Source organism: Cnephaeus nilssonii (genome assembly GCF_951640355.1).
Source record: "Cnephaeus nilssonii genome assembly, chromosome: 2".
NCBI classification, from domain to species: domain Eukaryota; kingdom Metazoa; phylum Chordata; class Mammalia; order Chiroptera; family Vespertilionidae; genus Cnephaeus; species Cnephaeus nilssonii.
The window spans coordinates 29,525,589-29,552,786 of NC_137073.1; the positions used below are offsets into that span (position 1 = coordinate 29,525,589).

The following is a 27,198-nucleotide window of genomic DNA, read 5'->3' on the forward strand; positions in this document are numbered from 1 at the left end:
GTTTAATTTTCATCTTACCTTATAATAGAGAAACATGCAAATTGACCGCACCTCCGCTATGCCCACGATTGGGCCGGCAGGAGGCTGGGGGCGGGACTCCGGGTGGCATATCCGCTGTTGAGAAGATCAAGATGGCGGTGCCCAGTGGCCGGGCCCATGCCGCCGCTCCCGGGGGTGCCTGGGCCCATCGGCACCCCGGGGGGCATGGCCGGGCGATCGGCACCCTGGGGGGGGCGTGGCCGGACCCATGCCGCCGCTCCCGGGGGTGCCTGGGGCGATCGGCACCCCGGGGGGCGTGGCCGGGCGATCGGCACCCGGGGGGGGCGTGGCCGGACCCATGCCGCCGCTCCCGGGGGTGCCGGGGGGATCGGCACCCCGGGGGGCGTGGCCGGGCCCATCGGCACCCCGGGGGGCGTGGCCGGACCCATGCCGCTGCTCCCTGGGGTGCCTGGGGCGATCAGCACCCCGGAGGGGCGTGGCCGGACCCATGCCGCCGCTCCCCGGGGTGCCTGGGGCGATCAGCACCCCGGGGGGCGTGGCCGGGCGATGGGCACCCCGGGGGGGCGTGGCCGGACCCATGCCGCCACTCCCGGGGGTGCCTGGGGCCATCGGCACCCTGGGGGGGCGTGGCCGGCCCCTCCCGCCCCTCCCAGGGGTCCCGGGGGTGCGATCGGCCACCTGGGGGGGCGTGGCCAGGCCCATCCTGCCCCTCCTGCCGCTCACGGGGGTCCCGGGGTCGATCGGCCACCTGGGGGGGCGTGGCCTGGCTTCTCCCGCCCCTCCCGGGGGTTCCGGGTGGATTGGCCACCTGGGGGGGCTTGGCCGTGCCCATCCCGCCCCTCCCGCCGCTCCCGGGGGTCCCAGGGGCCGAGGCTTTCCGGGCCTTGGGCACCAGCAGGGAGCCTGCACTGATCGCAGGAAACCACTGGGGGTCGGCTCCTGTGATCGGTAGCAGGGACGCTGGGTGCGGCGAGCCCAAGGCCAGGAAAGCCTGGGGCGGAGGCTTTCCCGGCCTTGGGCACAAGTGGGCAGCCTGCAAGGATGGCAGGAAACCACTGGGGGTCGGCTCCTGCGATCCTTAGCAAGGATGTTGGGTGCCGCGGAGCCCAAGGTCACCACCCGGGGCCAAGCCCCGACCCTGAAAAAGGCAGAAGGCGGTGGCCACAGCCAAGGCCTGGGTACCTGGTGCCGGCAGAAAACTGGTGCAGGCAGCCAGGTGAATGAAGGTCTATTGCACGAATCTTCGTGCAAACGGGCTACTAGTTGTATATAAAAGCAAGTTACCAAATAAGCTCAGGAACAAAATGTGTGTTCAGGCAGGGGAGGACAGGGCCCAGGGAGGGAGGATGGAGAACTCACCTCAGACCTCCTGGGGCATGGAACGTGCCTTTTAAAGCCTTCCTTCCCTGTCCCAGCTGATGCCCTCCTGTTTGGTTTTGATTCTTGGTTTTGCCTTAGCCAAGGGGAAGAAGAGAGAAGCTTAGGGTCATGGAGCCTGTGGCCTCCACATCTCAGGTATATGTTATGCTTATTAATGAGCTGAGAGCAATGTTGGGTTGGACGATCAGAGAGATTAAGTGTTCAGTGCCACAAAAGCATAAATAATCACTTTCTGTCCTCACATTTTTTGCCGACTTCTTTGAGGGCAGGCACCTATGGAGAGTCTTCAAGGAGCTTGTATTGGGGGTGGAGGGGTATGATAAAAAATATACACACAATTAACTGCAATTGGAACTCAGAAGGAGGGGCACGTGCTAAGAGTAAGTAATGGAGGAATTTGATGTGTCAGGAATGCCCTGGAGGTTCTCTAGAAGGGAAATGAGAAGAAATTAACTGGTGGAAGAGGGAAGAGAAGGCATCCCAGCAGGGGGACAAGCATGTGCAAAGGTCCTGGGACATGGGGCCATGTGGTAGAAAGAAGAGGAAAGCTGGTGTGGTGAGCTCAAGGGTTGAGATTGTTGCAGCTGGGGCTGGGAAGATAGATAAGAGGACTCAGCTCTGGGGCCAAGTAAAGAATTAGACTATTAATCCTAAAAACCAATGGAAGCCACTGCAGGTCAGAGCATTAACAGGTGAATGGGATGTGGACGATGAGGGACACGGGTGTGTTCAGAATGATGTTTCTGGTTGAGTAACTGGCTGGGCAGCAGAACCGCCCACTTCCCTTTAAGGTGCCTTGCCCTCTCCTGGGTTTCCTCTTTGCTCTTGGGCTGCTCCTCCACGTGTCGGTGTCCCCAAGACTCTGTGTGGTGTCTTCTTCTCTCTCTGTTTAACTACCCGTTTTCTCTCCATCACCTCTTCAGCCCCATGGGTTTATGTAAGGACACTGAGCCCCCAAATCTCTGACCCCAGCCCTGATTTCTGCAGTCTCATATATCCAGCCACTGACTCAGCACTTCCATGTGAATGGCGAATAGTCTTCTCAGATTTAACATAGCCAAATAAAACTTCGAAGTCATCCCCCAACCTGTCATTTCAAAAAATGGCACCACCGTTCTCCATCCCATTGCCCAAGCTAAGGGTCTAGAGATCACCCTCTTCTCTTGTCATCCCTCACATTTAATGCTCACAAATTCTGTTGACTGAAGCTCCAAAACACATCCCAAACCTACCCAATTCTCCTCATCACCATCATCTCCACGTCCTGCCTGCCCACCTGAACCAGCCTCTGCATGACCTACCTGCCTCCATGTGTGTCCTCGACAGCCCATTCTCCACCCAGAAGCTGGAGGAATCTTTTTAAACCAGATCATGTCACTACCTGTTTAGACCACACCATGGTTTCCATCCCACTTAGGACACAATTCAAGTCCCGGTCCTGCTTTCCTGCATGATCCGCTGGAGCCTCCCTCTTCGTTCCATCTCAGATCATCACTCCCTCCACTCTCTAGAGCACACAGTGGACTTCAATTCCCTGTGAGTTCCAAGATTTTGTTTCCACTTAAAGGTCTTTCCATCACTGTTCTCTCCGTCATGAATGCTCTTGCCACCTAATCTCTATGTTGGTTTGGTTTTATTTTTACAAAATCTTTATTGAGATATAATTCATATACCTTACAATTCACTTATTGGAAGTGACTAATTAAATGGTTATTAGTGTATTCACAGAGTTGAGCAATTATCACCACAATTAAGCTCAGAACATTTTCATCACTCCAAAAAGAAATACACACCCATTAACAGTCACTCACTATTTTCCCCCAACCCCGCAGCCCAAGGCAAATCACAATCTACTTTCTATGTAGATTTGCCTTTTCTGGACATTTCCTATATATGGAATTATACAATGTACTAGAGGCCCAGTGCACGAAATTCGTGCACGGGTAAGGTCCCTAGGCCTGGCCTGCGATCAGGGCTGATCGGGCCTTCCGGCTGCCGGCCAGGGCCTTTCTTCATTCCGCACCGCCCCCTGGTGGTCAGCACACGTAATAGCGAGCAATAGAACTCCTGGTCTCCTAGTCGAACTCCCACAGGGACACTTGGCATATTAGCCTTATATATATACAGATGTTCTTTTGTAACTGGCATCTTCCTCTTGGCATGTTTGCAACACTCATCTACCTTTTAGCACATACTAGTACTTCATTTCTTTTCATTGCAAGGTGGCTCTTTTTGTCACGCCCATCTCAGCTTTGTCACTCAGGTCCCCTCTTCATGACCACCTAGACTGTCTTCAGCACACTACCTTTGTGAAATCTGCTGTCCAGTATTTGTCACCATCTTTTGGTTTGTTTATTTATTCACATATTTATGCATTTGACTCTCGGACCCAAGTATCTAGAATAAAAGCTCCAGGAAGGCAGGAACTTCATCTGTCTTACTCAAATACTAGGTAGAAATAGCACCCCCACAATGACCAAGTCTCATGAACCCCAAGGCAGAGCAGGGGTGGGGAGCAGCAGATCATGAGTACCATTTTGAAATCATGGCCATGTTGAATTGGAGGTGCCTTTGACATTGCCAAAGGGGAATTAGCAGTAGGAAACGGAATATATGGGTCAGGAGCTCAGATAAGTGATGTGAATGTGACTCATGTGCACAGAAGTGGTAATTGAAATGTGACTGTGGAAGAATTGCCTAGGGAGAGAGCACAGAGTGAGGAGAGAAGAAAGTCTAGGCTTGAGTCCTGAAGAATTTCAGTATTTAATAGCTAGGGACAGAATCATATAAGAAAAGGAGGAGGAAGAAGCCTAAGAAGTAGAGAGAAAAATAAGAGTCCAGAAGAGGGTAATACAATTGATACCAAAAGAATCTAGCATTTCAGGATGGAGGGTCCATCGTATAGAAGGCTAATTACCCAGAAACAGGAGGCAGAACAATATCTGTTAGACTTAGAAACATAATGAGCCTGGTAAGAGATATTTCAAGCATATAACAGGGCAAAAGGTGGTCTTGGGTAGGTTTGGGAGTTTACTTGGTTAGCTAATGCTGTGTGACAAACCACCCCAAAATGTAGTGGCTTCAAACAATACTTTGGCTCACAAATTTAGTTCCCTAATCTACAATTTGGGCAGGGCTCAGTGGTGATGCTGTGTTTCTGCCCTGCTCAGTGTGAGCTGGGCTGTTCAAAGCCTTCCTCATGGCTATGTCTAGTGGTTGACACTGGGAAGACTTAAACAGCTGGGTGGGAGCAGCAGGGACTTCTGGAGCATCTCTCTCAGTGTCCATGTGGTCTCTCCACATGGGTTTCCAGCCTGGTGGTTTTGAAGAAGCCAGACTTCTTACATGTTGGTTCAAGGCTCCTAAGGTGCGTGTTGAGATATATATAGAGAAAAAAGTGCCATATTGCCTGTTATGACCCAACCTCAGAGGTCAGGCAGCAATATTCCACCACATTCTATTGGCCAAGACAGTTACCAAGATCCTCCAGGACCCCATGTCTCAATGGAAGACTGTCAACATCACAATCTAAGAAGAGCAAGAGATGGGATTTCTCCTGGTATGGTTATCTTTGGAAAAGACTGCCACAGGAATGGATGGGAAGTAAGGAAATAATGAGCAAAAGTTTAGAGGATTGGTCATGAAAGGTAAGAGAGAGATGTCAACAATTATAACATTGATTTGTTTGGTTTTGTTTTCTCAGTTGTTTGAGCTTTTTTTTGTCTTAACTAAAAATTTTTTTCCTACCTTAAGGCCAGTAAAATATTCCCCATGTCTTCTAAAAGATAAAGTTTTGCTTCTCCCATTTAAGTCTAAGATCTGCTGAGAATTAGTTTTGTGTACAGTATGAGGTACAAATCTAATTTCATTTTTTGAAACAGGGTAAACAAATGTCCCACCTCATTCATTGATTTGTCATTTCTGTCTCCACCACATGACAATGACTTATTTGCCTCAGGGACGCTCCCACTTCAGGGTAATTGCACTTGCTTTGCCCTCTACCCGAAGTGCTCTTCCCAGGTGGCTACATGCTCCCATCCTCACTTCCTTCAGGCTTTTTCTTTAAAGCCACTTTTCAGTGAGACCACACTTATTTATATTTAACTTCTCCAAACTTACTCAATTTCCTTTCCCTGCTTTATTTTTCTCCCATCACTCTTTTTTTTTTTTTTTTAATGTGAGAGCTCAGCACGTTTAAAGGCCAGTGGGACAGACCCATTTGAGAAGGGAAGGCTGAATACACAGGAGGAAAAAGGGCTCATCAGTTATCAATGCAAAGTGCCTGCAAAGATGGGGAGTGAACCCCAAGTGTTGGCGAAGGAGCCTACTTGTGGTCACATTTCCACATTTGTAGTTGCAGTCTTGAGGATGAGGATGGCTCCTGCTTCCTCTGTGCAACAGAAGATGTGTTCACTTGCTGGGAGTGCATGGAGAAAGGAGGTCAGAGGTCTGGGACTGTGGCTGAACTGAAACACTACCTAAGGGAAGTTGGAATTGCTCTCACACTGTGGCAGGGTGCAAGTCTGCCTGGGATTGGTGATCAGGACCCCACATACCCTGTTAGAGTACGTAGCACCACTCAGGGCAGGAGTTCAGGTAGAAGGAGACCCATCCAGGGCTGAGGCTTTGCCATATTGTGTAACAGAAAGATGGCGGAACAAGAGCATTTAGTGTGCAGCGATGGCGGGATTGGAAAGCTGAGGCCTGGAATCTAAACCAGGTAAGGAGGAAGTGATGAGAGAAGAGTGTCCTGAAGAAAAAAGAGAGGCAGTGCTGCAGGTTTTGATGCCATCAAAAGACACTCAGAATCATGAGCCAGTGGAGCAAGTTAAGGTGTGGCAGGCATTACTATGACAAGCTCTGGAAGTATGTCCAGGGGACTAGATGGCCAAGGTCAAGGGAAAGATATCAATGGAGAGAAGGAAGCTGAGAATCAGATAGGCCAGCATATGAGAAGGAGCATCTCTTCAGTTCTGAAGTGACTCATGATGCTGGCAGTGTGGAGTGATGAGGAAGGCGCCATCAGGGTCTGCCTTAGCTGAGGATACAATCACTGTGCAGTAAACACTTACTGCTTACAATAACAGTGGCTTGTCAAGCAAATCAGAGAATCTTTATTGCATGCCTGTTGTTTTCACAGCACTTTACTAAACACATAAGCATGCACAAATGTTTTACTAGATGTTCAAGACTGTAAGGGACAGCACAGAGCAGTGCAATGAATTGTCAGTAACTGCTCTAGGAAGTTTACAGAAGAAAGCAATTCATTGGGAAGGACGTGACACGGTTGGGTTTATAGAGTAAGAATATGGATTCAAAATGGTGCAGGAGGAGCAGGTAAAATCTGAATAGATGAAGAGAAACTGGGAGAGCGTTTCAGCCGGACGGAAGCCAGAGCAAATGCTCCTGTTCACGATTTGTCTGAGTTTAAGGATATTTCCCCTTAGAATCTTTAAAGCACTCACAAAATAATCATGTCATTAATGCAAATGATGCTCACTGCAGTACCTTCTCTTACTGGTATCTGAGCCTACGGTTTTGGACCAGGTTTGAGTTACCACCCATCTCTCCCACTACAACACTCTCTACAAATCAACATCTTCTGGAATCAAAAATATTATTGGTTCATGCGAAATACCAGTGAACGATAAGCCCACGCCTAGATCCTGGCAACACTGGGGCCCTGGTATTGGTAATGGTACAGTATTTAGATGCAGGAGAAGGGAATTATCTGAGAAAGAAATGCCATTTCATTAGACATGAGGTTCGGAGATGAAAAAAATAACACCACACTGTCTTTCTGCCTTTGGATCCTCCTAAGAATATACTTCTGCCAAAAGAGTTGCTATGGAGATTAGCACAGTATTCCAACGTCCTGCAGGTCATCCTTAAAGGTAGAGTTGGCACAGTGTAGATTTCAAAGGAAATATCAACAGATGCTCTTTAGCATCAAATGTCACCATGTCCTCAAAGATAGCTTAACTCATGGGTTTTGCATTTTCACAGGACCATAGCATCAGGGTTAGGGGGGACCTTAAATGTCATCTATTTCAACCCTACTCATCTCTATGGTGCAGGTATATGGCTGGAGCACCCATCTCATGGGATTTCTGAGGTGGCCCAATACTTCATTTGTAGCTGCTTCAGCCTCCGCAGTATCACATCCTTTGCTTCTGGCCATTGCAACTCTGGGCAAATGTTCATCCCTCCATGCACACTCTGTTCTCTCTTACACCCCAAGCCCATTACTCTGACATTTGTTAAAATTAAATACAAAATGGAGACCAGACTTGCAAAGTCCCTGAGTACCCAAACCCACTTAAACCACATAAGCAAAACTAAATATAGCCTAGTTCATGAACATAAACCAAACTTAGCTTATGTCTTGTAAATGCTTCAGAAAAGAATAAAAGAAACCAGTCACATTTGTAAAAAGGGTATGAGATAATCCCTCTTAACCACTCTTCTGGCTGAAGGAAACCCCACTGTAATAAGCAGCCATTGTAAAGGCTGGGTGAATTCTGACTTCCTTGTTTTCACTGGAGAACGCATCCCGTAACCTCCTGCCTCTGAGCTCCATTTCAGTTGTGGGTTTGAAAGCTTCCAGTTTGCAAACTATTCTTCCACGTACAATAAACTCTTACTAAATACTATGCTGCACGGATCTCTGTATCCACAGCACCCAGCTCAGATGCTTGGCACCTGCCGGAATTTAAGCATGAGCAGTAGCAGAAACCAAAGTATTTACTCTGGAATCTGGCCATTTCAACAAAAATATTTATTTATTCATGCAATTTAGTTGGCTACCAGTGGAAGTCAAGGGGCTGATTTCCATACATAGCATATGAACTAAGGAATGCTAAAGAGGGACCCCTGGCGCCAAATCTTCCTAGTCACTCTTCTGGCTCATCATAAACCTCCCCACCCCCCAAATCTTTCTTATGGGCCATTCCTTCAAGATAAGGCTCTTATTAGGATGCACTTTGGACGGAAAAGGGAAGAATGTAACATGGTGTCAAGTACTTTGTTATTATGAACTTGAATTTTCAGAATTAGTCTATGAAATTGTATTCTCCCCATTTTACAGATTAACAAATGGAGAGAATTGAACTTGCCCAGTTGCACCCAATAAGTACCTGGCCAACTTACCTTTAGAACCCAGGTCCCCCACTCCCCAAAGCCTGTCTTCTGCTGTGTCAGGGAAGAACCACACATCAAATATTATCTATGTCTTAGTTTAAATACAATGGATTAGGATGCTGGCTCCCAGCAAGGCCCAGAGAGTGAGAGCCAAAGAACTCAGGGTTTCCACAGGTACCAGGACTGGAAAGTTCTAGCACACGATGCATTCAGAAAGGTGGGTCTAAGGGAGATGCTCCAGCAGCTCTGTGGGTGGGAAAGAGGGCCGAAAACAGACCCAGTTGTCCCTGAAGCTGGGGCACAGAATCTGGCTCATGCTTACAGAAGACAAATCTCAGTTTCTCCAGGTCAGCACTTCCCAAAACGTGGTCCCCCGACCAGCAGTGGCATCAGCATCAGCATCAGCGGGTAACTTGTCAGAAATGCCAATCCCCAGGCCACCCTCACCTAACGAGGCCCAGCAGTCTGTGTGTGAACAGGTCCTTGTACAACTGCTCTAGCGGTCTGCTCCCTCCTGCACCGAGGTGGTGCTGGGTCTGCCGCTCAGACCGCCCTGCCAGGCCAAGCCGCCTGAGCTGATAGCGGAGCTCTGCCTGTCTCCACAGGCACAGAGATGGATTGATACCCCGGGGTGTGTGGCTGCTTTCAATCTTCCCAGGAACAAGGCCGGGAACAAACATATAAATAAGACTGCGTGTTTCACTACAAATCATCCGCTGTGAAATGCAACTGGTGGAGCTTCCTACATGCCCTGCCTAAGGAAAAATAATAAAACACCTGTACCACCACCCTTCCCCCACTCCCACCACCACCCCCCTTTTCCCAGCTACTTGGTGGGACCCTGAGCCTGGCAGAAAGAGTATGAACAGAGCCCAGGGCACCAGAAGGCCAACCTTTTGAAGGGATTAACTCCCCTTGCCCATGGAACCCAACTTGGTCACTCAAGATGCTGTTCCCCTCTGCCTACACCCACCCCCCATGTGCCCTACAAACACTTCTGGGGACCTTGCTATCATTCCATCAAGTTATCTTTAATCCTATCTAGTTATTCCATCTTGCTATTATTCCATCTAGGGAGAGCTTGTTCTAGCCAGACATCATGCCAGGTTCTTCCATACTTTATCTGTCAATTCTTACAACACCCCTATGTGACAGCTGGTATTACCCTCTTTTTACAGATGAAGAACAAGGCTCAGAGCAGTTGAGTCTCTTCCCAGAGTGAATATCTATCTCCAAGTCTGTTGATTAGAGCAGGTAGTCTGTTTTGTCTGAATCTCCTGAAATTATTTCAGCCTTCTGCACCTAATTCTGTCTCTGTCTAGAGAAACTGGGTGTGAATAAGGCATTTTAGGGACCTACTGAGGTCTCCATGTTGATCTACCTTCTGGTCTCCCTCTCTGTCTAGGTTCTCAGAGCAAGGATCTAGACCAGCAGCATCAGCATCAGCATCATCTGGGAACTTGTTAAAAATGCAAATCCTCAGGTCCCACCCATCCCTGACCTGCTGAATGAGAAAATCTGGGGATGAGACGGAGAGCTGTCCTCTATGATCCCAAAGCCATTTAAATTCGAGAATCTGTACTCCAGGTTGTATTCCTGTGAGTAACACTGACAGGGCTCAACAGTCTAGGAAGTCATGGAAATCTGCCACTGCTGGTTCAGCCAAGACCAGGGAGGAATACATTAAATGCACCTTAAGTCATTCAGATCTGGTGAAAATTAGTAGCTAGAACGTTATTTATTCCATTACTGTAAAATTGGGGTCAGTGAAACGTGATTTTGCTCCAACCAGGGAAAGACAACAATACTATATAATAAAGACCCTCACACCCTCATATCACAATATGGCCGCCCCCACATTGCCACAAGATGGCCACCCCCACGTAATCACAAGGTGGCCACCACAAGATGGCCGCCCCCACATTGTCACAAGATGGCCACCCCTACGTTGTCACAAGATGGCTGCCACAAGATGGCCACCCCCATATCGTCACAAGATGGCCACCCCACGTCATCACAAGATGGCTGCCACAAGATGGCTGCCCCCATGTTGTCACAAGATAGCCGGCAGGGGAGGGCAGTTGGGGGCGACCAAGCCTGCAGGGGAGGGCAGTTGGGGGGGACCAGGCCTGTAGAGGAGGGCAGTTGGGGGTGATCAGGCCAGCAGGGGAGCAGTTAGGTGTCAATCATGCTGGCAGGAGAGCGGTTAGGGGCAATCAGGCAGCCAGGTAGGCAAGTGGTTAGGAGCCAGCAGTCCCGGATTGTGAGAGGGATGTCCAACTGCCAGTTTAGGCCTGATCCCTGCGGACATCCTCCGAGGGGTCCCAGATTGGAGAGGGTGCAGGCTGGGCTGAGGGACACCCCTCCCCCCAGTGCATGAATTTTGTGCACTGGACCTCTAGTCATACCTAATGATAGGCAAACATGTAAATTGACCGTACCTCCACTATGTCCACAGCCAATCAGAGTGGGTATGCAAATTAACCCAACAAAGATGGCAGTTAATTTGCATACGTAGGCGCCCAGCAGCCTGGGTCCCGGGAACTTTCTCGGTATCCAGGTCATTCCAAGGTAGGCCTCGCATGGGTCCTGAGCAACCTGGGAAGGCCCTGAGCCAGGGGGCTCCTGGACAGGGGCAGAGCCCATGATCAGAGGGAGCGGAGGGTCCCCTGCCCATGCCCCAAGCCTGGGCCAGAGGCTTTAGGCCTTGGCAGGGGCGGAGCCAGCGATTGGAGGGACTGGGGGGTCCTGGCCCAGGCCTGAAGCCTCTGCCAGAGGCTTTGTTCCTGGTTAGGGGCAGAGCCGGTGATTGGAGGGAGCTGGTGGTCCCCTGCCCAGGCCCCAAGCCTTGGCCAGAGGCTTTAGGTCTTGACAGGGGCCAAGCCGGTGATCGGAGGCAATCGACAATTGGTGTGAACTACAAAGGAAACACCTTTTCTGACCGCTCATTGGCTAAGCTCCCTGTATGCCACTGGTAATATTCTTAGTAACTTGGGTATAAGAATCCAAAAGGTGATCTAGGGTTTTTCCACCACACTTCTGGAGAAAAAAAGAAGGTCCGCTGCTGGAGGGCTAAGAAATGTCATATCCTGCCCTAGCCAGTTTGGCTCAGTGGATAATGCCTAGGCCTGCCGACCACAGGGTCCGGGTTCGATTTGGATCAAGGGCATGTACCTAGGTTGCAGGCTCCTCCCTGGCTGGGGCCCAGGTCAGGGCTTATGCAAGAGGCAACCAATCAAAGTGTCCCTCTCACTTTGATATTTCTCTCTATCTTTCCCTTTCTCTTTCACATTCTCTAAAAATCAATGGAAACATATCCTCAGAAGAAAGAAATGTCATATCCTATGAAAGACACATCTTGAAAATGCCTAAAGAAAGTTGTCATTTTTTTCATGGTGAAGGAACTGGAGTCCGTGTTGATGAAAACACCTTGGTGGCTGCAGTGACTGGCAGTGGCTGCAGCAGCAGGGTGATGCGGCTGGTGCCTTCCGGTGATCAGCCCTTTCGCCTCCCACAAAGGGAGGCCAGACTGCAGCTTAGGGGGCAGGCTGGGCTGAGGGACCCCCAACCCCGTGCATGAATTCCATGCACCAGGCCCCTAGTTAGATTATAAACTCCTAAGAGGAGATACTGTGCCTTACTGTATCTGGAACCAGCATATGAGCAGCAACATGTATGCACTATGGCTTTGCCTCTACCTTTTACATCTTCCATTTGAATCTATCTTTGGTCTACACTATGGGAAAACATCCTGGGAAGGGAATACTGGGAAATGTAGTTCAGCCAGGCCATGCTGAAACATCCCCAAGCCAACACGCCCAGCTTTCAACTAAGCTGAATCTGTCAGAAGGACTCATCAGGTGAGCTTTCACAAGGGTTTCACAGCTACCTCCTGAACAAGTGCACCAGTTTGGTACAAAGCTGGGGCCACACTAAAAGGAGAGAGAGGACTGCAAGCTCAGGATGTGGGTGTATATCTCATGAGCTTCACAGGCAAGCTGCAAAGGCTTCTGCCCTTTTGCTCTGTTCTGACTGTGCTGCAGTGAAGGGGACCATTCGGGAAAATCTTTACTGGGTTTTGAAAGCACAAGGTCGCAGCAGAGTAGACACTAGCCCCTTCTGCGATGATGAGGGACAAAGTCCTTGACATCAGACACCAGTGGTGGGCACCGTGTATCACCAAAGCACCTTGAGTGAGTGTGGACAGCTGTGCCTGCTGTGGACACTGTGCCACTCATAACATTGGCATTCTTGGGCTTCAAAAGCCACAGGAGACATCACACAGGAGCAGAAGAGGAAATGGAGGGCATCATGCTGGTAACCAAGGGGACTGACAGCAGAGATCCTGCTGGGAGAGGCACAGTCAGGACCACAGAGGAGTCCTCAGAGGGTTCCAAAGAGCCACAACCTGTGACTGCTACTGGGGACTAAGGTTTAACCATTGGCCCAACTGATGTTACGATGGCCTGGAAAACATGAGTTAGGGTCATTAAAAGATGGAAGCACACCAGGTGGCAACCAAGGAAGCAACCAAGTATACGCCTGCTTGGTTGAAAGGGGGTTTACTACAAAGTAAAAATGTGGCTTCATCAGCATCATGGAAGAAGATGTTACACATCTCACAAAGGAGCCCCGGTGTAGTGTTTCCATTTGAACGCTTTTTAGAGAAATGGCTGGAGTGGCCACAACGTAGGCCCTGCCACCTGACAACTTCAGAGCAAGCCTTGATTCGGACACCAGTAGCAGCTCTTCAAGCCCAGTCCACTCAAAAGCAATTTTGTTATGCACCTGAGCACGAGCTTGATGCTCTCTGCAAACATAATCTTAGATTTTACAATCCCTGGGCATTTCTACTGATGTTTACTAGTAAACAGCTTCCTATTTGCAAACAAATGAGTTCCAGCAAGAGAAAGTCATCCTCTAAGACTGACCAGCTGAAAAGAAAAGGTCTCTGCTGCTTATCACTCACAGATTCTCTTGTCTGAATCAATTAACTACTTGGGTGTCATTTGAAGCCCTGCTGAGCTGTAATCAAGGCAGCTTTCTCAGCCTATCCTGGCCTTTGCTCTGTGGCACCTTCCAAGCATCTGTTAAGGCAGAGCCTACCTGAAGCTACTATATGTGCTGAGCAACACAGTGAAAAACTAGGTGGAAAAAGTGTTAATTTTCTGTTTTTACTTTACTTGAAATATTTTTTGAAATTAAAGCATAGAGAGTCAGTCATACATATGGTTACCCTGGGCTGTGCAAGGCCTCTCGTAAAACCACTGGTCTTAAACTCAACTACAAAAGACAACTAGGCTGTGGAAAAGATACTACTGTTAGTGAGTTCTTCTGTAACCTGCCTAATTAGGGTGGGCAGCACAGAAGTGGAAACAGTGGAGATTTGTCTCATGGTTCCAATGAGTATTTAACAAAAACGCAGAAATGGGAAGTGATTTGGTCTCTGAGGTAATTCTGTTGTACCATTTCTCCTTCCACATCAGGCAGAGTTTTGAGTTGCAATACCCAGACCCTCGCTAGGTTAGCAGAACAGGAATATATTCAAGGAGATCCTAACCCAGCAGCCATCTGGCCATGCTGGGAACAAAATGCTTTTCTCCTCCCTGTTTCCAAAATAGAGTTGCTCCGGTACCTCCCTCTCCCTGCCCCGAGCTTCCCGTAGGTGCATCTGATTGGGGAAGTTGGCTTTCACTACTGGCCTTAGCTGCAAGGGAGGTGGGCAGGTGAGTTTCTGTTTGACCTTAGAAAGACAGGAGTCATGGTGGAAACTCCCTCAAACACAGTGCTAGGCAGCCACCAAGAAGACAGCAGGACACCCAGTGTGTCCTTATTTTTCCTGGCCCTTATGTTTAGAGGAGGCTAAACATAAGCTGAGGTTTATTTACAATCCAACTTCCAGAATATGTACTGGAATTGGATAATTTCAGCTGTAACTCCTACCCCCTCTAAATGTTCAGAACTAAATGCAGGGTAGGCACAGTAAGTGCCTTGTAAGCAGTCTCAATAAGATTCTCAATAAATACAGCTCTCTTTTATTGTATCCAGTTTTATATGTTCATTATGGTCAGAAACTAAACCAGTTCATGTCTGAAAAATCTTTAAAACTTCTGTTGAGCGGCAATAATACCCGGCTGAAACATTCGTTCCCCCACCAACCCAAGGGGAGAGGAAAGAAGGGCCACGATGTGGTGACATCTGGAGAACACCCCGCCCCGCTCTGGTCCCACTGTAGCTCCCAGGGCCTCCTCATCCACCCTGTGGGATCTGAAAGAGGTCATCTGAAAACCACTCAACTTCGTGATCTTTATGGTCTCCTCCAGGGCTCTGATTCTATGAATCTCGAACTCTCACCCTAGATGCAAACTTCTCAGCCTCAGCACTATTGACATTTGGGGCTGCATAATTCTCCATTGTGGAGCTGTCCTGTGCATTGTAGGATGTTTAGCAGCATCCCTGCCCTCTACCCACTAGATGCCAGCAGTACCCCAGATGTGATGACCAAAAATGTCACTATATATTGCCAAGTGTCCCCTGGGGAACAAAATCCTCCCCCACCCTCTTGAGAACCACTAAATTAATTCAAAATTCTATTAAATGTCACACTCCATTTCTTCAGCATTCTCATCAACCTATGGCTTTTCCTCATTCATTTGAAAAAAAAAAAAAAGCAATCTCCTTTTAAGTTAGCAATAATGCACTTACTTCTCCTATTCAGGGGATTTGCAAGTCAGCACTTTTATATCCTATTAGCACTCTCTGTGATTTTTGTTCATGGTAAGCCATACATTTTTCCATTTAATTGTCCTTTTTGCTATCTGTATCTCCCCAGCAGCTCAGGACATCAAGCTGGGAGGCTTGGATAATACAAAGCACATCACTGCCAACACCTTACACTGTTACACTCCCACACCTAAAACCTGAAACACTAGCCTCCAACTAGATCAACTTTCCTTCCACTCGAATTTCCATCATTCTCTTCCATTGGGACATTAATCCCAATCAGGCAACTGACTCACTGGTTCCCAATCAACACAGCCCATCAAGTTAAAAGGACCAACCAGGCATAAAAGAAAATGATGATATTATCTATGATGATAAAGATGAGGGTAATTAATTATTAGTAACTAGTGGCCCAGTGCACAAAATTCGTGCATGGGGGAGTGTCCCTCAGCTCGGCCTGCACCCTCTCCAATCTGGGACCCCTCGGAGGATGTCCGACTGCTGGTCAGACATCCCTCTCACAATCTAGGACCGCTGGCTCCCAACCGCTCACCTGCCTGCCTGCCTGATTGCCCCTAACCACTCTGCATGCCAGCCTGATCGCCCCCAACTATCCCCCCTTCAGGCCTGATTGCCACTAACCGCCTCTGCCTCGGCCCCACCACCATGGCTTTGTTGCCCCCAACTGCCCCCCCCCCCCCGCCTGCCTGCTTGCCCCCAACTCCCCACCACTACTGGCCTGCTCACCCCCAACTACCTTACCCTGGCTGCCTGATCGCCACTAACTGCCTCTGCCTCGGCCCCACCACCATGGCTTTGTTGCCCCCAACTGCTCTCCCCACCCCCCACCAGCCTGCTTGCCCCCAACTGCCCTCCCCACCAGGCTGCTCGCCCACAACTGCCACCCCCTGCCAGCCTGATCACCACTAACCACCTCAGCCTCGACCCCACCACCATGGCTTTGTCCAGAAGGTCTCCCGGTCTAATTAGCATATTACCCTTTTATTAGTATAGATAGTATTAGAGCTTAACACTTACATAGTAATGCTTACTATGAATTGGATGTTTTACATATTTTCCAAACACTTTCAACTTTACATATTTCCCAAGACCATGGAGAAGACTTGTCCAAATGTGAGAATGGGTAAGAGATTCCTGCAGGTCCTCTTCATGCAGTTCCTGGTCTGGTCCAGCAGACCCTCTAGGGAGTGTGTGCCTTGGAGTGACTTTCTGTTGAGGGGGCTATTTTACAACTCTGTAGCCAATTCCTGTGGCTGCTTTAACAAATCACCACAAACTTGGTGGCTTAAACAACATAAATTTATTCTATCTCAGCTCTGGAGGTCAGAAGTCTGAAATCAGTTTCACTGGGCTGAACTTATGGTACCTGCAGGGCAGCACTCCCTCTAGACCCGGCAGGGAGACTCTGTTTCCTGCCTCTGCCAGCATCTAGTGGCTGCCAGCATTCCTTGGTTTGTGGTCACATCACTCTGCTCTCTGCATCTATGGCCACACTGCCTCCTTGTATGTGTCTGAAGATTTGGCACATGCACACCAAATCTCCCTCTGCTTTCCTCTTATAAGGATACACATGATTCCATTTTAGGGCCCACCAGGATAATATTTTCATCTCAAAATTCAATCACATCTGAAAAGCCTTTCTTTGCCACCCTATATAATAAAAGGCTAATATGCAAATTGTCCCCTTGACGGGGACTTTGACTGGGAGTTCGACCAGGGGGCAGGGCAGCGTGCAGATGACTAGACTTAACATCTTATTTATTCTTCCGTGATTAATAACTTGAAGGAAATGTTATGTTTTTCCCTTTATATTCTCATGCAAGACATGATTTTACCTTTTTGAAAATTCTACTTTAGTGATATGAACTCATTAATCCTCACAACAAGTCCATGAGCTAGGTGCTGTGAGAGATCCCCATTTTAAAGATTATAAAACAGAGTCCCGGAGAGGTTAGGAGACTTGTCCAAGTTCGTACAGCTAGGAAGGATGGTCTGGCTGGAGGGCCCACTGCTCTGTACTGCCCTAACGTGATGGCTGAACTGAGTGGCCTGTAATGTACCACCTGGCTTTGACATGAGGCCACGAAAGCTGCAGTTTGCTTGGGAGTTAGTTCGGTGAACATCTTCGACAATAAACACTTGGAAAAAGAAGCACAGGTTAGCCTCTCTGAGTGCAGACATAATGATGAACCTGGTCAAGGAGAGTTGGGTTGTTTATCTCTTACTTCAGGACATAATCATAAAATGCAAATATTAGGATGGAGCAACACACATATGCAAACTGAAAAATAAATATCTGTGATGGGAAAGCATTATTTGGTGTTTATAATCCCCAACTGCAAAAGATGGGACACTGGAGGGTCCTTTGCTGAAAGCAAAGATGGGTTTGAGAAAATCATATCGGAAGAGCAGAGCTAATGTGCTTAGAATAAGGGAAGAAATATTGAAGATATTGGGGGAGGAGGAGAGAGGAACCCGGAGCCAATGAGGAAAATGAAGTGTAGAATCAGGTAATTAACAGCAATTTTAAATTTTAGTGAGGCATGTGACACGGCCTTCTCTACTCCCTCTGGCATTAATCGCCCGTACAACCCATTTGACATAACACATGCTTTGTGGAGCTGGGTTTGTTTTTCGAAGATACAAAGCTGATTTCTAGAAGGATGGAGGGATGGGAACAGAAGCTGCCCACAGGGGCCCAGTCACGTTGGAGTCATACATAATTTATTTTAAAACTACACGCATGCTTTTCAAAATGTCCAACAAATTCTCTGTGGTTTGAGGAATCCAACTTGGCAGGATTTCAGTACATTACTGCATCTCAAATTTAATGAACCTGCACAAAATCTAAAAATAATTTTTTTAAAAAAAGGAAACAAGGAGAACTAATGATCACTCATTACAAAAAAAAAACAAAAAAAAAGTTAACAATCCAAATATTACTCAATGTGCAAAACATGCACCCTCATTCTCTGAAGAACAAGAACCAAATAGCTGACTTAGTCTGTGGCTCCCCATCATGTGTGTTGGGAACTGTAGGTTCCTTCCGGTGCCTTTCAGGTAACCCGGTTCTCCAGTCTATCCATTTTCTGACCCAGTTTACTAGTAAATCTCTGTCTAGGTGGTGGTTTCTACAGAACCTCCTTCCTTCTGCTTGGATCATCTTTTAATTTCTAAAGCCAGCAGTTTAAAAGAGTTTTTTCCTTCCTGAGTTTAGGTCTGAACAACCAGAGAGAGACCTACGATTACTTTAGATAGACACCACCAGGAAGAGGCCTTTCAATTAAAAGTGCTCCCTCTTTGCCTGGCCAAGTTACAGCTGACACCCATGTTTAATTTTCCCAGTATCTGGACTTCAGGTTTCCACATAGACTTTTGGCTCTTTGACTTTCCATGTTCCCTGCTGACTAGAACCGAACTCTGTTCATGAGACTCAGGCCCCCAGAACCCCAAACCTTCTTCCCATCAATAAGCTGGTAGCTCATCAGGCCAAGTATTGCCAGGAGGAGGGGGTCAAATAAGTAGGATTCTGATGCAGAAATGACTTTCAGGCCACTTTTTCAAGCACATATCTCTTATGTAAAACAAGCTGTTTCTGTACTTTAGGTGAAAAATAGCACTTCTTGTCCTTGTGTTTTCGACGACCACTATCCTTCAGGCATGAATGTGTCCCCATCACCCCAAATTAACCCAATTATTTTTTAAAAGTAATGCTTTTGTAGTATAGACAATCAGCCTTTACTCAGTCTCACATGGGGTCTTCCTACCTAATAAAATAGTAATATGCAAATTGACCGCACCTTCACTATGCCCAAACCACGCCCACCAGCCAAAGCCACACCCACCAGCCAATCAGGGCGAGTATGCAAATTACCCAACAAAGATGGCGGCTAATTTGCATACGCTGAGAGAGGGAGGAGTGAAGACTGAAGACAACTTAGAAGGAAGAGGGAGGAAAAGCGGAAAGCAAGGTGGCTGCCAGAGAGAAAGCCCGGGCGGGGCGGAGCAGGGTGGAACGGGGCAGAGTGGGGTGGGCGGCAGTGGCGAGCGGGTGCAGGCGCGGTGGCCGCAAAGGCGGCGGTGGCAGCAGCAGCGCATGCGGCCGCAACAGCTGCTTGCAGGATTTTCCTGCAAATGGGCTACTAGTATGTAAATAAAAGCCTATTTAGAAACATAGGATCCTACCACTGATCTATAACATAGTATAGCTGACGTGCGATTGGCTCTAAGACATGTTGCCTAACCCCACTTGATCCCCTTTCTAATCAGACATGGTGCCAGTCTCTGGGTTGGAAAGGGACAGCTCTCCACCTTCTTTATAGATTCTGCAGTTATTCCAGATAAGTGTCTGCACAAGAACTGCTTAGACACTTATCTGGAAAGAGTGCCTAAGTTGAGGAAAAGAGAAAGTAGGTGAATTGAAGGCAAAGCAAGATCTAATAATGCTTTCACTAAGCAACCTCTATGAGATAAGGAAGCTGTTTGGAACTTTGTTCCCACCAATGTTGGGCCCTGGTGGCTTAGATGCAGGAGGAGGAGACAGAGTTCCGTCCCATTTGTACCTATTTATCATGTAATCATCATGAGGAGGGCAAAGGCTGTCAAACCTTGCATGTGAGGAGGTAGACTTGGCAAACTCTCAACAGAGCAAGCTGAGTAGGTTAAATTCCGTTTCCTTAAAGTTTTTCTTCTTTGTGTGATGTTGTAACTCTAGCACTAGTGTGTTTAGGAGGCTACAGACAACAGTAGAAAAGGGAAACATCAGAGAAGAAAGCTGTCTTCTCTCTGTCTCTTGTCCATCCCCCAGCACCAGGACACCGGGGATCCTGATGCCATGATGGACTTGGTGGGAGTCAGAGATGAGCACGTGAAAGGATTGCCTACCAAGCAGTGTTCTAATCCCTGCCCTTTTCATGTGCATAAGAAGACAGGATTCTTCTAATATTTTTATAGTTTCCCGTCTTATGTTTAAGTCCTTTATCCATTTTGAGTTTATTTTTGTGTATGGTATAAGTTGGTGGTCTAGTTTCATTTTTTTGCATGTATCTGTCCAATTTTCCCAACACCATCTATTAAAGAGACTGTCTTGACTTCATTGTATGTTCTTGCCTCCTTTGTCAAATATTAATTGAGCATAGTGGTTTGGGTCGATTTCTGGGTTCTCTATTCTATTCCATGGGTCTATATGTTCTTGTGCCAGTACCAGGCAGTTTTGAGAACAATGGCTTTGTAATACAGCTTGATATCTGGTATTGAGATTCCCTCCTACTTTGTTCTTCTTTCTCAGGACTGCTGCAGCTATTCGGTGTCTTTTTTTTTTATTCCAGATGAATTTCTGGAGAGTTTGTTCTAGGTCTGTGAAATATGCCATTGGTATTTTAATGGGGAGTGCATTGAATCTATAGATTGCTTTGGGTAGTATGGACATTTTAATGATGCTGATTCTACCAATCCATGAACACAGTTTGTTCTTCCATCTGTTTATGTCTTCCTCTATCTCTTTTTTTTCCAGTGTCCTGTAGTTTTCTGCGTACAGGTCTTTTACCTCCTTAGTTAAGTTTATTCCTAGGTATCTTAATTTTTTTGGTGCGATGATAAATGGGATTGTTTTTTTAATCTTTCTGTAAGTTCACTATTGGTGTGTAAAAATGCCATAAATTTCTTGGCATTAATTTTGTATCCTGCTACATTGCCGAATTCATTTATTAAGTCTAATAATTTTTGATGGAGTCTTTAGGATTTTCTATGTAGAGTATCATGTCATCTGTGAATAATGATAGTTTTATGTTTTCTTTTCCAATTTGGATAACTTTTATTTCTTCTTCTTGTCTAATTGCTATGGCTAGCACTTCCAGAACTATGTAGAACAGGAGTGGTGAAAGTGGGCATCCCTGTCTCATTCCTGTTCTTAGGTGAAATTGTTTTAGTTTTTGTCCATTGAGTATGGTGTTTGCTGTAGGTTTGTCATATAAGGCTTTTATTATGTTGAGGTATGATCCCTCTATTCCCATTTTGCTGAGGGTTTTTATCAAGAAAAAGTGTTGGATTTTGTCAAATGCTTTTTCTGCATCAATTGATATGACTATGTGATTTTTATCTCTCAATTTGTTTATGTGATATATCACGTTTATTGATTTGCGGATATTGTACCATCCTTGCATCCCTAGAATAAATCCTACTTGATCATGGTGTATGATCTTTTTGATGTAATGCTGGATCCTATCTGCTAGAATTTTGTTGGGGATTTTGTTATCTATGTTCATGAGGGATATTGGCCTGTAATTCTCTTTCATTGTGTTGTCTTTATCTGGTTTTGCCGAAGCAATATCTTCAATGACACAGCTCCTAGGACAATGGAAACTAAAGAGAAAATAAATGGGACTACATCAAAATAAAAAGCTTCTGTACAGCAAAAGAAACCATCAACAAAACAACAAGAAAGCCCACAGCATGGGAGAACATATTTGCCAATGTTATCACTGATAAGGGTTTAATCTCCAACATTTACAGGGAACTCATCCAACTTAACAAAAGGAAGATAAACAACCCAATCAAAAAAAGGGCCACAGACCTAAATAGATACTTTTCGAAAGAGAACATAAGGAAGGCCAAGAGATGTATGAAAACATGCTCGAAGTCACTAATCAACCGAGAGATGCAAATCAAAACAACAATGAGGTGCCACCTCTCACCTGTCAGAATGGCTATCATCAACAAATCAACAAATGACAAGTGCTGGCGAGGATACGGAGAAAAAGGAACCCTCATGCCCTGCTGGTGGGAATGCAAACTGGTGTAGCCACTGTGGAGAACGGTATGGAGTTTCCTCAAAAATCTAAAAATGTAACTCCCATTTGACCCTGTGATCCCACTTCTAGGAATATATCCCAAGAAACTAGGAACACCAATCAGAAAGGATATAAGCACCCCTATGTTCATAGCAGCACAATTTACCATAGCTAAGATTTGGAAACAGCCTAAGTGCCCATTAGCAGATGAGTGGATTAAAAAACTGTGGTGCATCTACACAATGGAATGCTATGCTGCAGTAAAAAAAAAGGAATTCTTACCGTTTGCAACAGCATGGATGGAATTGGAGAGCATCATGCTAAGCGAAATAAGCCAGTCAGAGAAAGATAAATATCACAGGATCTCACTTATTTGTGGAATATAATGAACAACATAAACTGATGAACAAAAACAGATCCAGAGACAGAGAAGCATCCATCAGACCATCAAACCTCAGAGGGAAGGTAGGGGAGGGTGGGGGTAGGGGGAGAGATCAACCAAAGGACTTGTAAGCATGCATATAAGCCTAACCAATGGAGACAGACACCAGGGGGGTGAGGGCAAAAGTGGGGGTGGGGTGGGGGGGGGCAATGGGAGGGATAAGGACACATATGTAATACCTTAATCAATAAAGGGGGGAAAAAAAGATAGGCAAGAACAAAAAGATAATTTTCCCATCAAATCTCTGTGGTCTGACAGTTAAGTTGGTGGAGGGGGAATGGAGGGACAGTAAAATAGCTTCTTCATGTTTTACAGGCATCTCTGGAGAAAGCCCCACCCCACTCTCCTTTAGAGATTAGGTCCATCCGTGGCATGAAGGGGAAGGGCAGTAGGAGGATTCCCTTGACAAAGACTCCCTTGGCCAAACTTCAGTTAGGCTCCTCTGAGCCTTCTTCTCCACCAGGCCTTGGTCTTGACCTTCTGTGTCTATCCTTGCTGAGTCCAGGTTTAGCAAGGATCCTACAAAGTCCATTTAGAGGGAAACCCCCAACCCTTCATATCTAAACAAGTTCCTCATCCCCCACTCTTGATGTCTAAGCCCTCATTCGGCCTGACCTTCAGCAAGAATCTTATTAGGTCAGATTAGGAAGAACCCTCCCATGCTTGATGTTTTCTTAGAATTTTTCCATCCACTGACCCCGTCATCCTACTCCTTGGCGATAAATTCCCACTTGTCTTTATTGTAGTCAGAGGAGAGCTTGAGCTTTCTCTCCTATTACAAGAAAGTCAAGCCCTATTGCAACAGTCTTGAATACAGTCTTCCTTATCATTTTGACAAGTGTCTTAAATTTTTTAACATCTTTTGAGTGGAGGAGATACAATAGTTGGAGGTGGGGATGAGCATCCTTGAAACTAAAAAATGTTCTTCACTACAATAGGCCCCCTTATCTGTGGTCTTGCTTTCCACAATTTCAGTTGTCCATGGTCAATTATGGCTCAAAAATATTAAATGGAAAATTCTAGTAATAAATAATTCACACATTTTAAATTGTACACTGCTCTGCTCCATCCTTGCCTGGGATGTTACTCCTGCCTTTGTCCAGTGTATCTATGCTGTAGGTACTATCCACCTGCTAGTCACTGGTTTCATAGTGCTTGTGTTCTAGTCACCTATAGCAGCCTAATGCTATGTCACAATGCCCACATAATTCGCCTCGCTTCATCTCATTCACATAGGCACTGTATCACCTCACATCAACACAATAAGAAGGCAGAGTACAGTGAAATAAGATATTTTGAGACCACATTCACATATTTTATTACAGTATATTGTTAAAATTATTCTATTTCATTATTAGTTATTGTTCTTAATCTCTTACTGCATCTAATTTATAAGTTAAACTTTATCATAGGTACACATGTATAGGAAAAAGCAGACTATATAGTGTTCTATATGATCTGTGGCTTCAGGCATCCACTGTGTGTCTTAGAACATATCTCCCAAGGATTTATATAGGCATCCTACTGTATAGGGGAGAACTTTTACCTGGCCCCCACGGTGCCCCAACAGGGAATGGCTCCATGGACGCCTTTGGGAGGCTGAGCAGCAGAGAGCATCTTGTGAATCTACCCAAGGGGTGTATCTGTAACCCAGAGCGGCTCCTATCTTCACGGTCTTGAACACAGAATCTGCTCTGCTTTCCCAGGACTTCTGCATCCTTAACAAAGTAGGTGGGAACAGGGGAGCGAAACAATAGCATTCCCAGACACTAACTAACAAAGCCAGTTTTCATGATCCAAAAACTAAAGATATGCATCATTTCTCATCCCACAGGGTCACACAACAAGTTCACAGCAATTACATAACAGATAAGTCAGACCTGTGGGGGCATCTGTGGGAGGGATTGTCAAAATGAGAGAACCCGCTGGGGATGACACTCCAGAATGGAACAGGGAAAGGCCGAGAAGCGGCAGGGGGTCAGCAGAAGGCTGGCCAGGCAGCCCAGCTCCAAGGAGGGAGGCAGCGGAATCAGGCAATCAAGTGGGAAATGCTCATTCCCCCAAGGATATGTTAATGGAGGTCCCATTTCTGCCTTTTTATGTTAATTTCAATGATGTATGTTTATGCCCCACTGAGCAGAAAGGACACTGAATTAATACACACATGAAAGGAAACCACAGTTCTCAGCAATCCTTCTCCAAATATTCTTCCTAAGCCTTGGGATGAAGGGCTTCTTCACTCTGCTTCTAAGAAATGTTTCTATTATCACCTTGCTATTTCACATACTTAGCATGGACGTCATCAAATACTTGGTTTGGTAATGAGAAAAGAGTGGAGTATGTCAACAACTTACCTATTTCAACGCCTCCTGCTTAAGAAAACTGAAAGCCCTATTCCTTCATTCTCTCCATTCTTTTCCTCAGGTTGTTTGTCAAGTGTTTGTCTAACATCTGTGAGTTGAGAGGTCCAATGTTCACAGTGAGGTTTAGATTTGGCCTTCCTTTGGCTTAGAAAAACAAGGTGATGATATTCTAATAAGTTCTAAATGCCTGGGTTTCAGCCATAAGCATGAGAAGTTTTCAGGAATGTGAAGTTTGATATCTGTCTAATTTCCCCTGTAAACTAAAATGAATTTTAGACTGTAATAAAGAATTTTTTTTAAAAAGCATTTACTCAAGCACAAAGGAGTTGCAGCCCAGGAAGCTCAGATTCAGGTAGCAACCTAAGTTGTGTTCCACCAAGACAAAGGGGAGGCCGCCTTTTACAGCGAAAGTTCCCACCCAGCCCAGCCAGCATGGCTCAGTGGTTGAGTGTTGACCTATGAACCAGGAAGTCACAGTTTGATTACTGGTCAGGGCACATGCCCAGGTTGCGAGCTTGGTCTCCAGTATAGGGAGTGCAGGAGGCAGCTGATCAATGATTCTCTCTCATCATTGGTATTTCTCTCTCCCTCTCTCTCTTGCTCTCTCCCTTCCTCTCTGAAATCAATAAAAATATATATATTTTAAAAAGTTCCCACCCAGATTCTCAAATAGGTCTGTTTTATGTAAATGAGGTATCCAAAGTCATACAGTTTTGATTGGTTGGTATATATGCAAATGAGGATATAATTTGTATAGTTCTGATAGATGAAGCAGGTCTTAGTCCATTGTTCAAAATAAGAAGGCAGGAACTCCCTTATTATAGTTGATTCAGATAGTGTGAATGAGCCTAGGGTTCAGTGTGAGGTTCTTCCGGGTATGAAGAGTACATGAGGAGCTTCTGTCAGCAAATGGTCGCTAGGCTTTTATTATTCATATAATTTGGGACTTCAGTTGACTATGGGGAGTCCGCCTTGGTAAATGAATTCCTTATTGGGTTTCACATCAAATGAATCTTTCTTCTCAGGATCCACCCTCTCTACTTTTTATTTTATTCCCAAACCCAATTCCTTGGTATGAGATCTACTTTGCCCCCTTGTCCTTCAAAAAGATCTGGTCACATATACCAATCACAGGTGGGCAGTTGCTACCCAAACTCTGCTTGTAGTTGTTGTTAGAATGGTAATGTTTTAGTTTTATAGAAGACTCTAATATGTCACCCCAAAATATGACTGTAGGAGATCAGAATATGCCATCTCAAAATACGCATAAGAGTTACTTTGAGAAAGGGTAGACACAGTAGAAGCTCTGACAACAGAGTAGAAGTTCCCCTTCTGTCAGAGAAATTTACGTTTATAAGGAACCTCCTTTGTAAGAGGTTCTCACCCTCTGTACCTAGAAGAGAAGGATGATTCTAAATCACAAGACTCTTATCCTGGTAGGAGGCAGGGACTTAAATCTGCATAACAAACCATACCCTTGTTCACTGTACTTTTCCTGGTCCCCTTCCCATAACTGGTCCTTCACACCCTTCTTCCTTTGTTTTAGCTGAAGATGGTATTTAAGCCCCAATTCTAAGCCACCTCTTCGAGTTTATTAATTCCTGAGTTTCTTCCAGTTATGCAGTTGGCCCTTGGATGCCGGAAGCTAATTCCAGCATGTCATAAATGCAAGAGTTTCATCAAAAGGTTGATGGAACTTGGGGACTTAGCAAAGGCTGAATCACATATGTTATTGCCTGTTGGAAATGGCTAAGGGCATTTCTCCAAACCTAAAAATGATGCATAAATGATTGCTTGCTGTCAAACAGCTGAGGGCATTTCAATCTACATGTTATTGCCTCCTACTGGCCAAACACCTGAACAGCTGTAGGCAGTTTCCCCAATCTGACAATGGATTCTGTATACTAAAACTTGCCTTTGATATGTATATCTACCTTGCTTTAGGACAATTTGTGTTAATAAAAGCAAGGGGTCCCGAGAGACAGAAAAACTTGGTTTCTTTAGCTAAGTCTTCTCTGGCCCCCCAAAATGCCTTCCAAAATTATGTTTAATCTCTGGACTCTTTATTAATTTACACATAGCGCCTTCTCCAAATTCCCGAAACCCTTCAAGATGCTGGATTAAGACCACCGGCACTTGAACTGCATGGGTCCACTTATATGAAGTGCAAGACTCATGCACTTTAAATCGACTTGTTCAAGGGTCAACTGTATTTTAAATCCACAGCTAGGAATCCATGTATGCAGAAGGCTGACATAAATTATACTTGGATTTCTGATTGTGCAGCTGATCGGCACCCCTAACCCCTGTGTAGTTCAAGGGTCAGTTGTATATGAGATAT

The 27,198-nt window shown here is 46.2% G+C and overlaps 1 protein-coding gene across 2 annotated transcripts in view; it reads right to left on the reverse strand.

The window, feature by feature from the left end:
* The window catches only part of GALNT17 (polypeptide N-acetylgalactosaminyltransferase 17), a 415,865-nt gene that overhangs the window by 134,441 nt on the left and 254,226 nt on the right, over positions 1-27,198 (reverse strand). The window lies entirely within an intron of this gene.